Source organism: Pteropus vampyrus, unplaced genomic scaffold (genome assembly GCF_000151845.1).
Source record: "Pteropus vampyrus isolate Shadow unplaced genomic scaffold, Pvam_2.0 Scaffold2, whole genome shotgun sequence".
In the NCBI taxonomy this organism is placed as follows: Eukaryota; Metazoa; Chordata; class Mammalia; order Chiroptera; family Pteropodidae; genus Pteropus; species Pteropus vampyrus.
In genome coordinates, this window is record NW_011888783.1 from 18,157,140 (window position 1) to 18,170,848 (window position 13,709).

Sequence of the window (13,709 nt, forward strand, 5' to 3'; positions counted from 1 at the left end):
AGGCAGTCGATAGTGCAGATAAGAAAGTAGAATTGGGCAAAAATAGTCATTTTTATCGATATGACATATTTCAAGATAGAGCCCTAACAACTTAATTTCTCTGCAACGCATATACCCTCAAGGATTGTGAGTCACTTTTGGTTGTAATTTCTGGCTCCTAATTAAATGTGTCATTGGGCAAGTCAGTGTTTTTCTCCCTCAGAGTATTTATTTGTAAAACGAGGAGGTTGTACCAGGAGTCCAGTAAGGTCCCTTCTAGCTCTAAAAGTCAATGACTCTATGAATTCTCAGCTAAATTATATATTCTCAAAAGACAAAAACAGCATCTTATATTTTTTTCCAACTCCTGGGAGTTTTGCCATCAGATGGAAAACAACAGAAATAAAGGCAATTAAAAATAGAAAAAATGCCATCTTAACATCTCAGATGCTTTCATTTTATGTTCCATTCTGGTCCTTGAACATATGTATACATAAGTTTACATAATTGCAACCATAAAATAGGTAAAATTTTAAATTTGGCTCACTGTATTTGACACTATGTAGCATTTTTATATTACCTTTATCACTCATAATTATAGTTTAAATGGGTACATAATATTCCATTTCATTGATGTACCGTAGTTTACTTAAGTATTTCCTATATTTGGAAATTTAGATATTTTTCAATATTTAATAACATAAAAAATGCTGCAACAAACTTATTATTCATACGATTTCTTTTGAATAACTTTCTAAGAATAAATTCTAGGGGTATGATTACTGAGTTCAAGGGAGCCTCTCTATGGTTTTTTAAGTATTGATGAATGCTTTCCTAAAAGTTTATACTGATTTACATTGTTGCCACGATATCCGAGAGTGACAGTTTAACTACAGCCTCACCAAGTGTGGTATGAAATGATACTTAATGTTTTAATGTACATTTCTTTGATTACTGGCAATCCTAAACATTTTTTTATTTGTGATTGTATTTTATCTTCTGTGAATCGTTTCGTTGTGCTTTTTCCCATCTATCTCTCTGTGCAATCATGGACGAGTCACTTAACCACTCTCATCTGTAAACAGGATAATATAGTACCTATCTATAGAGTTGTTATAAGGATTAAATGAAATTCTAAATGTAAAGCATATAGAGTAGTATCTGACACATGGAGAACCTTCCCCAAAAATGTTAAAATTAGAGTTAATAGTAGCATTGGTATTAGTTATCTAAAAGGATATTATTAGTGATTTTCTTTATAATTTACATGATTTCTTCTAGTCTTAGTATAATGCAGACATATCTTTGATTAACTTTTATAAGAGAGCTCTTTATATAGTATAAATGTGACTTGCTTGGTCTGCCGAGTTTGCTATTTTCCCCAGTTTGTTGTTTTAATTTCTATGTTACTTTTGCAAATGTAGGTGTGTACCCACACACATAGGAGCATATGAGTACATATTTTCTTACAAGTCCGGAAACACAGTGTCTATGCAAAAGGGGCAGCTCATCAAAATGTTGATTGTGGATATTGCTTAGAATGACACGCCCAATTCTGTTGAAGAACTGTTCAACCAAGTTATTTTTTAAAATAACAAATAAAACCAAAAGCAAAAGCAAATTATACATACAACACTCTCTTACAAAAAACAAAAACAAACCGTGTACACACATATACATTACAAACAAACCGTGGATGTTTTAAGCCAGAGAGACAAAAGAAAGCCAGAAGTAAACCATGGAAATTTCTTTTTAAGAGTTATTGAGTCTTTGTGTGCAATCATTGCTTGATTCCTAGCATACTGAGATCTAACTTTGACCACTCATAGAAAAAAACAAAAAGACGGCATCACTAAATTGCCTTTGGGAGTGAAGAATTCACAGAGTTCACAACATCATGGATGGAAGAAATTTGTAAGCGGGGAATGAAGCACAGCTCAGAAGGGCAAAGTTAGCAGTGTTCAAAACCAAAGTTAACCATCGTACAGTGAGTGAATTAAAAGAAAAGGATAAAGAGCAAAATAATAATAATAATAATAATATGAATAATATGAATAATATGAATAACAGGAGGAACTGAAGAAGCCCACTGCCCAGATGAGGATTGGAAACTATTTAAACTGTATAATACAGTATGTGTTTTGGCTCTGAGAAAACAGAAGTTGAACTTTTGAGTAGTAATCAAGGACTTGGTCTCAAAGTATTTGCAAATAGTGCCGGTATGGAGAACAGATGCTGACATAATTGCCAATGGGAATTGCAATGTGATAGTTGGAGTGAGAAACCGAAAGAAACCACAGGGAATTTTTGTGGAAAGCTTGGCATTGAAAATGATTTATGGCTGACTTAAGAAGGAGACAAGGAAAATAAGACTACAGTGTATACCATCTGACTATTATAGACAAAGGATGTAAACAGCCATAGCTCTCCAACCTCCTGGAAATCAGAACTCTGCTCATACGAAAAGACGCCAGAATGTTTGCCTGAGTTAAGTGCATACTTCTTTTTCAGTATCTAAGAATAGTTATCCTCCTTTCCTCTCCCATTACTGTTTTGGTATCCTTAAAAATCCTCACCAGCTAGTAAGCACTATGGAGTCACTGAAAGAGATCTGTAGGGTACTTTATTACTTGCTAAGGCGAATCAGAGGAAACTCACATCAGGCCCTTGACTCGAAAGGTGGCAATTCTGTTTTGTTATTGTTATATGTGTGTAGTACTCTTATGCAAGAAAGATGTGACCATTCCTTCATGTCACTTAAGTTATATCCTCTGTTCAAAGGGTGAAGAACCAGCAGTCCCTCTAAGACAGGACATAAGAACTTCTTGAGCTGTCTTTTAGGGAGTCTTCATTTTGAAATGGGAAAAGACAGGCATATTTGGCTAAAGACAGTAGGATTTTCATATGAAACACAGACTTTGGGGAAAGTCGATAGTGGGCCTGAAGTCCTCAGAGAACCATTAGAGAAATGAGGCTCATATAAGGACAAGAGATGAAAAACAACAACAACAACAAAAGAAGCATCAAAAGGTAGGAACAATGAATTTTAATATCTGTCCAGTGACAACATGTATTGAATAGCAGAAAAAACAGATGAGGTGAGGAAAATAAAACTAGGCTTTGTGCCCAGGTACCTGAGCCAACTCAGCCAATTGGTGGCCAGATTTACATTACTTAAGAAGATGAATCTGGGTTCTCTCAACATGTCTGTTTATAGATATTCTCACACATGTATCTCACCAGCACCCTCCCATTATTTCCTAGTTAAGTTTCCTTTGAAAACTTTTCATCCCAGACCCTATGCTAAGACTGCAGAGATCTATCCAAACCTGGACCAGAATAACTAGGGAGATCCAAGTGCAGACTAGGTGGTCAGGAAGTCCATCCTGAGTGGAGAGGCAGAGAAGAGCTGCTGTAGCTGGCGAAGGTAGGAAGGTAAGGATTTTCTGTGTGCTTGCATTGCCCTTTCCTCTCGTGTTTTCTTGGCAGAATTCTAATCAGCGTTCAGGATCCACTCAACTGTTACCTATTACCTCCTCTCTCTAAATCCTACTGGCAGAAAGAGCTCTACTTCCATAGCATCCTGTGCATAGCACTAATTACGCACTTATTATGTACATTGGTTTGTAATGGTTTGCTAGTCCAACTTTCTTACTGGATCATCAACTCCACAACTGTAGGGACAGTATCTTTCATATCTGTCTCTCCGTCCCTAATCCATATCTAGAACTGCACCATCCAGTAAGGTAGCCCCTAGCTACATGTGGCCACTGGGCATTTGCAATGTGGCTATAGCTCAAACTGTAAAATACATATCATGTTTTGATGTATGAATAAGAGAATGTAAAATATCTCATTAACAAATTTTATGTGCATCACACATTAGAATGACATTTGGATGAGTTAAAATAGACTATTAAATTAATTTATCTGTTTCTTTTTACTACTAGAAAGTTAAAAATTATATACGTGACTCCCATTATATTTTTATTGGATAGCATTGGTCTAGAACATAGCAGAGGCTTGTTCAAGTCAAGGTCTTAGCAGGAAAAAGAAGATATACTCAGTTCGGATTTTGAATAGATGTTTATGAAGGGATGATTTACGGAAGTGTGAGGAGGTTAAAGAAATCACAAAGGAGGCCGAAACACCAAGTGACTAGGAACAGAGAGGAGAAGTTAATACTCAGCCTAAAAAAAGGAGGGGAGGAAATTATGTCACTAGAGCTGGTGAGCACTGGGGGTGCATTAGAGGATCACCTACAGGAACTCTAGTTATAAAAGGACCCAGAACCATGGAACTAAGCATGGAGAAAACTTGCCTTTGATCTCCTGCTGTGTTCTCACTGGCTGCAGGAAACCAAAAGCCTGAGGGCAGGGGATCCTGAATGACGCAGCCCTTAGGGGTCACCCCCCACCTCCCAGGCACTAAGCAGTGCAGAGAAGAGTGGAGAATAGATCAGAGCAGGAAGAGAGTAGGGGATGAAGAATAACCAGCATAGAGCTCAATAAATATGTTAAACTAATGAATGAACTAAAACTATCCAATGGGGAGAGAATGGAGGACAGTGATAAAGTATTTTTTTCCCACCTGGGGTCTTTTAGCAGCAGTGCTTTTCAAACTGTTCTGTGACACTAAGAATTTAGTGAACTTACCTTAGGGATTCCACAGACATTTCTTCCTATGTTAGAAATATATATACATATTTCTAAAAACATTAGAATATATATATATAAAACAATATATATATATTTCTAAAAACGTTCTGCTAAAATGCAACATGCACACCGAAATGTGTTACATATCAAAATTTCAAAAATGTTGGAAACAAGTTGTCATCAATTTGTGCTGCCAGGTAAATTTGGGTTTGTGTAAGCCTAAAAATAAGAGTCCTTTGTCTCTTCTGTGCTTTTATTTGAATATCTTAAATGTATCATTAATTAGGAAGGTTTAAGTCTGGTCTGCATTAGTCTTTTATAAAAATTCAGGTCCACACATGTCCCCTTACATAAAATTTTACACATTGGTATACCACTGTAGCACATGTGCGTAGTTCAATGAAATGCCAGGCAAGGTTTAGGCATGTGTATTTAGCACATGTTTCATCATATTATATCATTCCATCTCATGTTTCTGTAAACATGATATACTTATGTTAAGAAATGTTACAGTTACAAATATTGTTAGGCACTCAACTTGACATGCACTTCTGGCCATCTTTTGTTCCCTTTGCTTGGAAGGTTTTCATTCAGTTCTTGGCAAGGTTGAGATTAGGATGTTCCTCAGTCCTTTTCACCTTTTTCTCCTTTAGCTCTCAGCTCAGATGTTTACTCCTTAGGAAAGGCATCCCTCTTCACCTACTATCTTAATTAGTTTCCTCTCCCCCCATCCCCTTATTTTATTGTCTTTATAGCACTTATCACAATGGGTAACTATTTCGTTTGTCTCTGTATTGGTTGTCTGATCCTTAACAAAAATTTAAACCTCATTATTGCTGGGACCGGATCCCTACTCAGCATGTGTAGGGTACTATTGTAAGAGCTTTACATATATTAATTTATCTACTCACAATAACCGTGTGAGGATCTTTCTGAACCCCCTGTTAGGGATGAGGATGCTGAGACATAGAAAAGTTAAGTAATCTGATAAAAGTTGCATTGCTATTACATGAGAGAGCCAGGATTCAAACCCAGGAAGTCTGGCTCCAGCTCTTTTACAGTGGGGCCCAGGAATGCAGCAGCATATTTGATAGTAAAGTCTTTAGACTCCAAGCCTCGAAGTGCTAACAAAAATACTGGCTAACATTTATTGAAAGCTACCTATGGTTCTGTGTTTTCTGTGAATTATTACTATTATTACAACATCCTAATGGGATAGATACTACTGTTATCCCCATTTTACAAATGAGGAAATTAGAACCTAGAGAAATTAAATTCCCTTTCCAAAAATCATAGAGCCAAAAAATGGCAGAATAGGAATTTGAACCTAAGCTCCAAACCACGATGCTCTGTGGTCTGCCCGGAATCCTGACTCTGCTACATTCCATACCTCTCTGTGTCTGCAACTATGTGTGATTGGACATATCTTTCTAAATTATAGGTGAGAAATATAAGTTAGTCCTGAGTCAAGGTCACCAAGAAACCTCGTGTTTATGCTAATCTGTGTCCTCGTGTCCTCTCCAAATGGTGTTTTTCTTGGGCCCCCCAAACTGCAGCAGTTTAACATTATCATTTTCCTATGGAAAATCTGGGAAACTTACAAATGTGTAGAAATTACATACCACATGCCTAAATAACCGATGAGTCAAAGAAGAAATCAGAAATTACTCTGAAATGGATGAAAATGAAAACACAACACACTAAAATTTATGGCAGAAGTCTCCTATGTACAGAACACATGTACATGTTTATTTCTATTATCTCCTTCACTTAATTCATTTTCTTATCTGTTTAAACCACACTTGTTAAGGGCCAACTCTGGGCTCTCTGAGATTTGGAGATACAGGTGACCAGAACAGTCACAGCCCCCCAGGGCTTAGCCAGGGAGATGGAGCACAGAAACTGATTATACCAATGGTTAAGTGCTTACACCAGGATTCTGGTCGGCAAGGTCGGAAGAAGAGTGTTGCTGTTTTGGTCTGGTACTATCTGATTTTGTCTTTTATTTTACTCTCCCCCAGCTTTCTTTTTCTCTCAAGGACCCTTTTTTGGCTATCCCATGTCTCCTTTTATCCCTGCTTTTTATTATTTATATAGCCAACTCCAGATGATCTCTTTTGTGGACTTTATACAATTAATGTTTGAATCCTGATTACTGGAATCTGGATATTTCATCTTCCCCACTGGGCCCCCACCCTAGCTGATGAATGCTCGGGGAACAGGGATTAGTTATAACATTAGCCTGAGGAAAGTTGAATTAGACAGTCGTCAGTTCCTCACCACTCCCTATTCCCCTGCTCTCCACAAAATTTAAGATCTCTTCCAAAGCCACGTAGGAATGAATTTTTTTTTTTTTTTAATTTTCTGAATTCTCTGCTCCACCTCCATTGGCACAGATATTACAAATAGATGTCTTCTAACTTCTATCCTGCTGTCCCTCGAACTGTGGAATGTTGTTTTGAAATTCTTCTTTGACTTTTTGTATCCAAATTTATATCCCCGGTTTCTAGCATACTGTCTGGCACATAATATATGTCCAATAAAGATATGTGAAAATAAATCCAAAGTGAAAGAGAAAAAAAAAAATCAGATTATTTTTTTCACAAACAATGTTGGTATATTTAAATTTAGGGGTTTACGTGTTGGTTTCATCCTTAAATTTATGTGATGTTCAAGAATAGAGACTAGTCTTTGTTCTTCTTTGTATCCTCCCCTACTCTGTGCCTAATAATACCTGGTACAGAAGAGAATCTTAATCCATATATGCTGAATAAAGAATGAATAAATATCATTAAATAAATATCAGTAAATATCTGTGGTTGATGTGGATGAGGACTTATATCAATAATGCTGTATTCAATATTTGCTATATAAGGTATAAGTAGCTTAGGTAAATAAACTATAAATAGTATTAGAAGAATGTCTACGGAGAAGAGATGACATTGGTGTAGCTCCTGCCCTAAAACCATTCCCTTCAAATGGGTGTGCCCACCTCTGTTTTATTCTCCTCAAGAGAAACTAGAGCTGAACTTTGGAAATGGCTTTGCACATGAAATGGGAGTACAGGAGTGTGAACATGTAGCTGTGGGATTTTTGTTAATGTAGTCATTTCCTTCCAAACACTTGAAAAATATTTTTCTTTTATATTTTCCATTTTATTGCCATTGCCTCTATGCTTTCTCCTCATTTCACATTCAAATTATATAAACTGTCCAGTTTATGTGGACATGCATAATAAGTGGGCCCAGCTCTTATTCTAAATGGAAGCCAGAGTCACTGTCCAGACACTAGGAAAGCATAATTACCTCAGGAACAGAGTTGTGTTTTCTGGAAGGGCTTTTATCAGTGTCTATGGAGCCCAGATGTGTGTTTTAGCACTAGACAAGAAAAAAGATTTATGAAACACCTATCTCCTCTTTCCTGGGGAAAAAAAAAAATCTTCTCTTGCAAAGAGACTTAGTGTGTGAGTACATCCCAACCCTTAAGGGAAATGAAGGAAATTCTATCAGAAATCTATGCATGCTAAAATAGTATTCACTCAAAATGGGGAATGATTGATTCTTTCCATATGTTCTTATCCTATTTCAATTTAAATTAATTTTGCAGGAATCAGTAACCATCTCTGCAAAATTTGCTGGGTTTGCTCCTAACTCTGGCTTTGGCGCACCTGCAGTCAATGCATGTCTTTATGGTTAATCTGTAGGAACCAAAATTAATTTCAGTGAAACAGCCAAATGGTCCTCAGGAGTCCTTACTCATATGTCTGGTTAGCATTCACCAGGGGCAGAAAACATAGCCTGACAAGAGTGATAGAAATGTTTCAAAGACTCTTCTAAGTCCTCTCACTATCTTTTTTTTTTTTTTTAATTTGCAGGTGCAAAAATTCCATTTATAATTCTTTAATTCCAAGGGCAATGGGCGTCTTGGGGTCTCAGAATTCAGGACAAGTGGCCAGCTGGGACATAATATTATGCTTGCAAGTCATGGCAGGTGCAGAAGGAGGGCAAGCAGTTAAAAGTTTGGCCCTCTCTCCTTTTCTCTCTTTTTGTGCTTCCTTTTGCTCTTCTAGACGGGTGTACAATTACACGAGCTGAATTCGTTATCTCCCAAAGCTGTGCTGTTGTACATCCAGGAAAAAGACTTGATTACTCAACCCATGTTTCCAGGAGCCTTATTTGGGTTCTTTTGTGCAGCAGAAGCAAAAGTGCTGAGTGAACCCTCTATTTGTTTTGCAACTTGCCTACTGGGCACATTACTTGCTATCACTCTCATTTCAATAGATGGTCTTTCCACTGAGGTTTTAGCATGTCTATATTTAGAAAACAATAAAAGATGTATAAGATGGAAAAATTAGTGGAGAGCAAAAGTGCACTGAGGAGAGAGAAGGGCAAGAGAAAATCACAGATCCCTTCCAATGACAGGAGCCGCCCCTGGCATCCAGACTTGATTTCTTTCTTACCTTGCCAAGTATTTATTTCACTGTACAATGTGGAGTTATTAAGTGGGGAGATGAGGAGAGGAACAATAGCCAAGAAAAACACGGCACCAGTTTTCCAGGGCATTCTCAGAGTGAGCTTTGCCAGGGCATACACCAGACTCAGTGTGAGAATCCACGGACCAGAAGGTCACCTGCAAAAGGCATAAATATCTCTGTGACTATTATGACCACATATAATCTCCTTTGTTGGGGCTTTGTCAGCACATAAGCTGTTGCTGAGGTTGATGACATCTTTCCCCGCCAGGACTGGTTCGTATGGCTTTTCTGCTGGCTGTTGCCAGAAACTTAGGTTTGGGGATTCCAAAGGTGGATGTAACCAGTATAGGCTCTGGTTTGTCTCCAGTCAAATTTTGATGTTTTAAAAAGATTAATAGGCAAAATACTCAGAGATGAAGGAAGGAAGGAAAAAAGGAAAGAAGAAAGAAGATAAAGAGCCTGAAAGCAAGGAAGGAATGACATTTAGATGGGCTATTCCCTGATCTATATAGCTATAAATACTCCATCGTCCATTATTATCTATAATAGATTTATTTGATAGTCTGCGGGCTTCCTATGTGTTTGTCTACTTTTATATGGCCTTTTTAATGTATAGAATATTGTGAACTTTTACTTATTAATTTATGTGCATATTTACTTATTCATTTTACACTATATCTAGCATAGGGACATACCCAGTTGAGTAACAAATAGAGGAGTTGCCATAGCTACTGACTTATATTAATGGTGGGATATGCATAGACATTTTCTTTGGCATTAAAAATAAAATGAATAAAGAAGAAAAAATATTTGACAACTATTTATATGTGTGTGTGTGTATATATATATGTGTATGTGTGTGTACATATGTATATATATATATGTACACACACATACACATATATATGATATCTGTATAACTTTAAGATGTTTAATTGAAGACATATCTCTTTATTGATAGGTTCAAGGCCCATGACCACATGAAGTGATATGATTAGAAGAAAACCAATTGTGTGATGAAGTAGCTACTATCGGGCTGCAGCTGCTTGGTTAGGATTTACCACAAGACTAGCCCTGCCTCAAAACATCAGATTCTGGTGTAATAAAAAGATAACCCCAAAATGTCCATCCATCTATTGTGGGAACATTACTTTCTTCCAGCATCAGGTTACCTTTTGTTTTCTAGGCAAAAACTTTTGGATGTCACTCTTTCTTAACTGTTTCTCTCCAGGCCAGGCTCCCTGGACCTTTATGAAATAAGAAGTAGCCCACAACTTATCTTAGCCTCATGGCCTCCATGCAGACTAGCCAAAAGAAAAACAGCTAGGAATCCAGAACCTTGAGTTCTAGCCCTGGCCCAGTCACTCTTGTTAGCTATATACAAATTAATTTTATTTTCCTAGACCTCAGTTCTTCATTGTGTAAAGAAGTGTACCATTTTCTCTGGATGCTTCAAAACACCATTTTAAAGAATAGCAGGTGACATTATGAGCAGAGTAAAGGCTTCTAGAGTCAGCCAACGTGGTTGACTGCAACAAATATTTATTTAGCATCTACTATGTGGCAGGTACTATTCTCAGTGTCAAAGATACTTCCCCTGTGAAGCTCACATTTTAATGGGGGGACAGAAGCAGGGAGAAATCAATATTAGTCTGTGACATTGGACAAGTTATTGAGCCCCTCTAAATTTTTTTTTTTCCAAACATAAAATGGACACTATCATAATATTTCAAGATTTGTTGTCAGGATTAAACACAATAGTATTTAAATCACCTATTATACAGTAGGGGCTCAATTAATGCTATGTAAATAATACTATATAACAAGTGGGAAAATGCTTTTACAATTGTATAATGCTATGTCAATATGTGAATTATTATTTTCTCATTTCTCCTCTGTACTGTGGCTTTAGAGTCACAGACCATTGCAAAATTACACTGTAGAGTTTATCACTTTCCTCCTTTTTATTTCCATAAAAGGGACTTTATTTATTAAATAAGTGCTTTTGGAATACCTCAAACGCATTAAATCCTAGACTGGCACTGGGACGTGAAAATAAATGAGACTTTCCAGGCCTTACTTATGATCATAACAGTAAATGCTTGGATTTCATCAGGGTTCTCACTTTTGGAATGCCTATTCTTCTGGAGTTTATATTGATTAACTGTAAGAAAGAAAGAAGGAAAAGAAGGAAGGAAGGAAGGAAGGAAGGAAGGAAGGAAGGAAGGAAGGAAGGAAGGAAGGAAGGAAGGAAAGGACGAAGGGAGGGAGGGAGGAAAACAGCCCTCTCTTTGGCAAGTGGGTTAAGCTAAAATTTTACGAGAGAGACCAAAAGCTCTGTCTCTGAGACCCCTAGCAATCTCACTCTATTAAAGATGAAACAGACAATAGAAAACATGTTTTCTGTAACTGTCCCAGAGGTAAATGTTCAATCTATCAATATCCTTTTCAACTAGAGACAATCGAGTTATTTACTTTATCCAGTCATATGACTAGTTTTGTTATAGATATTTCTGTATATAGGATAGATATTTCTGGATAGAGGATATAAATAAAAGGAAGAAAATATTCCAGGAGATGTAGATCAGCATAAGATGTGATGCCTGCCCTCAAAGCAGAAAGTGGAATGCATTTGTTAATTTACTCATTCATTTATTCAAGAAAAATCTGTTTAGTAACTGTGACCTTGAAGGAATTACACTGAGTACTGGGTCTATAAGTGGCAGAACCAATGAAGTGGGAGAACATATATTGAGTACCTGTTATGTACCAGATACTATCACTTTATTTACATCATCTCTGTTTATTCACCTATCAACCCTAAAAAAAAATTGTAACCTTTGACCTCAACGAATTAATCAAGATGTGACAAAACAGAGAACAACAATACACAGTGTGAGAAGCAATGTTTGAAAGAACAGGCCCAGAGCTGGTAAGCTCAGCAGGGGAGGGAATGTTTAGCTGTCCCCAGAGGGAAGGAGCAGGCTTCACAGAGGTGGTGGCATTCCAGTTTTTAAGTAGGAACAAGACTCGTGAAAGTGATTACTACTAGGCAGGCAGGGGTACAGACGACAGACACAGACAGATAGGGATTGTAACACAGACTAAGTGCTGCAAGAACTAAGGAAACTCCGGGCTCTTACAGAACCAAGTTACCCCTCCCTTTCCAAGCCAAGCTTTCACCTGGAGTTTCTGCCTCAACTGACAAGATTACTTTCCCTGAGATAATGACACTGGGACACAGATTTTTAGCCTGATTCATGGTGCACATGGGGCCTCTTTTTATAACTCATTCTCTGTTTTATGAAGAAAGTAGGTCCCTTTGTTCCATGCTCTGTTTTAGAGTCAGGAACTGATCTTTGCACTGATGTGATGCTAGATCTTGGTTTGTTCTATGTTGATGACATTTAAGAATGAGAAAGGAGAAACAAACTTATCCTCTCTATGTCCCACTATTGGGTATTGATGGTTAAAATGGCTTTCTTGAAGCTTTTCTTCATCCAGTTAGAAGGTATCATAAGATACAAGTTAAACCCTAAGTGTGAAGGCAGATAGACCTAAGTTCAAATCCCACATTGGCCTCTTATTAGCTGGGTAATCTTGGGCATGGAATCTCTTCACCCAAATTTGGATCACAAGATTGAACCAAACTCTGAGTGGTGGAGATACAGCTTTAAATTTGGAGCTCATCAAAGAAAAATTCAGAGGATTCCCTTTACCTTTCTAGTCTTTGAATAAACAGGGATAACTCAGTGATTGCACCTGCAGCATTACAACCATGAAAAAAGGAAAAGAAGACACAGGCTGGTCTCTAACTCGTTTGCTCTTCATTTCTTAATTCAGTAAACTAAACACCTGATGCTTGAGGAAATTATTAGGTTTTTTTTTTTTTACAATAAATATTGTATTCAGGCTCCACTGAGTCTTGGAGATCTGTAATTATGTTCAGAAAATAGCCTTATTGAAATAGCTGAACTTGTAAATAGGTAGGAGGCTGGAACTTTCAACCTATAATATTAATAACAGTAATAATAGATTAACTTTGTGGATGCTTACCATATGCCAGACACTATATTAAACACTTTATTATGAAATTTTAATACATTTAATCTTGCAACCACTCTATAATGTGACTATCATTACACAGAGGGACAGTGACTTGCCAGCATGGCAAAACCAGGATTTACTCCCAGACTGTCTGCTTCTGAGCCTGTGCCATGAACCTCTCTCCAGTCCTCTAAACCAATTTCTTTAAAAATAATTACAATAATAACATTGTATGTATTCTAATTATAAAAGTAAGTCATAGTAGAAATTTTTGAAAATAGAGAAAGTGGTAAAGAAGCCAAAATTATTCATATTTTTATTACCCAGGGATAATGTTTATGAATATTTGGATCTAGTTCCTTTTGGAAATTAAATTACATATATAATTGTCTTTTCAAATAGCATAATACAGCATATAACTTTTTAAATATAATGTTAAAATTTGAGCATTTTCCCATGTTAGTAAATACTCTATATAAACCATAGATTTTAATGGCTGCAAATATTCCAATTATCTGGAGGTACTATAATTTACTTTTAAAATCCCATAA